The sequence below is a fragment of the Varroa destructor genome, unplaced genomic scaffold (assembly GCF_002443255.2).
Source record: "Varroa destructor unplaced genomic scaffold, Vdes_3.0 BEIS01000006.1, whole genome shotgun sequence".
Classification (NCBI taxonomy): domain Eukaryota; kingdom Metazoa; phylum Arthropoda; class Arachnida; order Mesostigmata; family Varroidae; genus Varroa; species Varroa destructor.
Genome location: NW_019211459.1, coordinates 31334117 through 31338631, shown reverse-complemented (window position 1 = coordinate 31338631; position 4515 = coordinate 31334117). Strand labels below are relative to the sequence as shown.

At 38.1% G+C, this 4515-nt stretch overlaps 1 protein-coding gene across 1 annotated transcript in view; it reads left to right on the top strand.

Moving 5' to 3' along the window:
- Positions 1 to 228: 228 nt before the first annotated feature.
- Positions 229 to 4515, top strand: part of LOC111253450 (uncharacterized) — a 46878-nt gene continuing 42591 nt past the window's right edge. Inside the window, exon 1 of the mRNA XM_086973862.1 lies at positions 229 to 1060. The gene's annotated coding sequence lies outside the window, so the exon portion shown is untranslated. The remainder of the gene's footprint in view (positions 1061 to 4515) is intronic.

The following is a 4515-nucleotide window of genomic DNA, read 5'->3' as shown; positions in this document are numbered from 1 at the left end:
TTCGTTATGTATACACGAGAGCAAATAATCCGATTTCGACCGATGTTCATAATAATAATAATAAGGTTACTGGCAAAAAATTATTGATGTTGCCGTTTTCTTTAGTTGCTGTTGATGTTCTCTAATATGCGTCGCAGCACATAGCGCGCGATGCGACATGGATGGGAAACGCTTGAAACGGTCGTTTTGATCGCTATTCTTTCTCTTATTCTCTGCTGACGTCAGCTCGCGACTGCTGTTGCTGTATTCATGTCTATTATCAAAACACTCTGTTACGAGAGTAAACTAAATAGGCCCCATAAGTTGCTTTGCGCGCTCCTAATTTTCAAATTCATTATCAACATACGTGCTTCATCAGATATTCGGTTAAACCCTACTAAAGCAGGAGTTATCCTCGTCATTACATCACTGTCTGTCACTATTATATCACTGTGATTTTCCACAAAACGATTTGATACATACTAAATTAGTACTAAATGTAACAGGAGCGACAGGGAGGAATAGATTAGTGAAGGTGACTTTGTAGATGTACCAGAACTTTTGGAAAAGTTTAGCAATTAATTGCCAATAAATGCACCGCTTATCTGTCATCTTGGGTAGATCATAACTACAACGCCGAAGTACTTCTTTGCGGTATTTTGCTGATAAGGCCGTATGTGTTTGACCGTAACTGTGCGTGTCACTCTTTGGCTAGTTTCATAGCTATCAGTTTTGTCATTGAACGCATACAATATAGCAACAACAAACTGCAACGTGGGCTAGACGGATGATTTCGAATTGGCGGCATTGGGTAAGCCGTGACCCGCTATAGCCCGCCAAATTTAACTGCTGTTTTTAAGCTTCACGCAGAGGGCTTGCGGGCGCCACAGTAACAACAAATAGCCAAAACATCGATGTGCTAATAATAATAATATAAGTGCCGTCGTTCAGTGATTTCAATGATGACAGGTGTCTAACTTAATCATATCGTTATTATGATTAATATCAGTATGACTACAGATATTGTTATCTTATTATTTAGTGTCAACAGGCAGGTTTCAAGTAGCAGATCAACATTTCGGTGAGTCAGCCCACACAAACTAAATGATATAGACACAGAGTGTGTGACAATAAACAAGAACCTTATCTATATAATTCATCACTAATCACCAGCTCGAATGACCCACAGAAAGCAGGCCTCCCCGATATTTGTGGTGACAACGGTACTAACCAGCAACTTAAATAGACATCCATTGCGTGTACTCATGGCCACCCATACGAAATTAATTTCCGACACGTTCTCCGTCTAGCCACTGGACTAAAACAAGAAGTTTTAGGCTCGTATCAAATTCGGGATGTTTAGAATTGTGTTTCTTACCATTACCAGCCATTATTACCATGCATTATAATAGATCGTTGTTAAATATAACTGTTCATTGAAAGGAATCCATAAAAATATTAGGATTCAGTGTTGACTGTGACGAGATTGCTTGTTGCATCTGGTCGTAATTGCTAGTGGGTGTAAATAAGGAAATTCAGCGAGACGGTGACCCAGACAATTGTAATATAACCAACTGCCCGCGTCGCTTCATTGCCCAACTGCCCAAACCAGCATTGACCGACGTATATCAATCAATCATTCTTCCGTTCAGGACTTTTCTTTGTTTTTGTTGTTATATTGTTATTAATTGCTGAACTTTTCGACTGCAAGCAGCTCTCGGTACATTTATAATATATATATATATATATATATATATATAGCCATAATAATGATAGCCACCATTTTAAGATGGATGGTAATAATAGACAAAAATTATTGTTGTTGATGCTGTTATGATTGAAACCGGATATAGGTGCCCTCGCTATCATCGCAGCATTGCATATCTAAACTATCTACATAAACAAGACACGCATACGTAGCGTATCCACTCACCTACATACAGAGTGAACTATGCGTAAAAACTGTGTGGTCACGCACAGACCGCCGTCAATCATTCATCAGTAATAGTAATTACTCGTTTTGTTTCAGTCACTGTACTTGTCTACACAATCCTTCCCACACTTTCACACGATACGCTGACGCACACCTAATGCCGAATGCACCAGGAGGCGCTAACTTGTGTAAACTCTTTCACTAATCAAACCTTTCACTTTCTAATTTTCATGACCGTTTCATTTTACCCGAGAATATGTGGAAAGTAGCAGCGCTATTAAAATCGTGCTTTCAATTATTTGACATAATCCTCTGAAATAGGTTACTCATGTCTAGATAATTTGAGCTTAAAAAAGCGCCATTAGAAGTTTAGATAAAAAAAAAATAGTAAACCACTGGATAATAATTAGAAATATGCTGGCCAATTCTATTGTTATACTTCCGAATTTTTTTTTTCATTTCTCGAAATGCCTTCCCAAAGAAAATCACTAGCCAATGTATAATCCTTTATTAGAAATGTCTATCCGACTAGCTTTTATCGACTAACGAATGACAAGCCGCTTCCGTACTCTCGTGAAGCTAAGGATCTCGTGACTTCAACCAGGACATAGTTCATCACCTCTAGGTAACAAGCGATCCATAAGCGTTTGTTCCTACAATTGGAGCAACAACAATAGTCTTTACGCCAGCATTTGCGATGCGAGCTACATTGTTCTCCACGTATTTTCTAGTCAACAGCACGGTTCTACGGTACAGCACCTGGGTCGCCTTTTCTTTTTCTTGTCAATCATCCCTCTAACCCACATTTTCAAATTGACCCTCTCTGCTCAGCAGTGCCGACTATTTAATAGCGCCACTCAACATTCGTCGTCGTTTCATTATCATCACTATTGTTATTGTAATCATCATTGCTGCTTTTACTACGTTTTATTAATTTATTTGTTGGTCTTACAAACCTCCTACTAGAGGCATGAATTTGTCGCGCTTTCGTTCGTTCAGCTCGCTTCGCCACCCTTGAACCACTGATTTTTCGTCTCTCTATTATCATTTGTGTTAGTTTTTTGTGCTCTGTGCTTTTCTGTTGCTGAGCCGTTGTCGTTTCGTGTTAGTAACGTTAGCATCGATGGTGGGTGTCGCTGATGTTCTATTAATTATTAGTAATTATTATAGTTATAGCTGTAGTAGTAGTAATGCTTATATTACTCTTTGTTCATTCATCCTTTTGCACACACTCGTTGCTGGCCTTCATGAACGAGCCCTTTAGTTTACGCCGGTCCTCATCAATGTTATCGTCGAGGTAAACAGGACAGCATAATCATAATTGTGTTAGTCTTCTGGGTCGCCATCTACTTTTACATCCAGTAGCATTTTATTCTGTTACTATTAAGACTGTGTCTCGTCCATTCTTTTTTCGATTCGCCTCTCTCTTCATTTTTCGCGTGATTAGCCTGGCCTTCTGTGGCCTATGGGACGACCTGAGCCTTGCTCATATATAATAATAGTAATAAGAACAAGCTAACATTAATCACGTCTCCCACCTTCTCCTGTATTCCATAATGTTCCTTTCCCTGTTTTCTGTCTGTTTGTCTGTCTATTTACGAACAGTCCGTTATTCAGTTTGTCAGCAACTGCTGCTGCCTTTCACAGATCTCATTTCAAAATTTTTCATTGTCATCATAATGTCATTTATAATAATTTGTCTTTCATTCGCGTGTTTTCTTTTCCTTTCTTGCTTCTAGTTGTCAAACACCATTCAGCAATCACGATCATTTTCCTAGTCACGTTCATAATCTCGTCATTATCATAGTCACTAGTTTATATTATAATTAGTATAGTGCTAATTACTACTACTACTACTGCTAAATATACACATGAGAGAAAACATTAACAATTTTTTACAATACACTATCATTATTTTCATCATCGCTCTCATCTTTCTTTGGCCACATGTTTATACTGACGTTTGCTGTTGCTGTCGTATATCTCATTCCTTATTATAACTATTATTAGTCCAAATTATTAAGTTTGCATTGTCTTTTTTTGTTATATATTAGCCACCAAGGTTTACTATCGGATTGTAGAGCCTCAACAAGCTCAACGGGACGCGCGTACTACGAAATATAGGCATGACTCAAAATGTCGACTGTATTGACATTTTATTGTCTGAATGCTGCGTCTGACTGATAAGTTCCGCTGAATTTTTGTGTTCAAGTTCATTGAATTATCCAGAAAACGACATGAAAGTACTTTTCGAAAGAGTAAAAAGTTGATGATCAGTTCATATCAGTACCTCCTTCGATCAAGCACGAGCATTTACCACTTGTTCGACTTCCTCTGATAATGCAGCATGTTTATGTGTGTGTGCGTGTGTATATATATACGTTAATGAACAAGGCAAATAAAATTGACAGTTAACCTGTTAATTCGAGAGAGATAAGTAAGCCCGCCACGTGAACGTGTTTATCCTAACACATAAATTAACATTTTACAATGCTAAAGGCATACGTCTAACTCAATTTTATTCAGCTCACCACCATCGTTATAACGAATCATCAACGAAAATTACGAGACGAAGAAGACGAACAAATTAAATGCGCAATCAA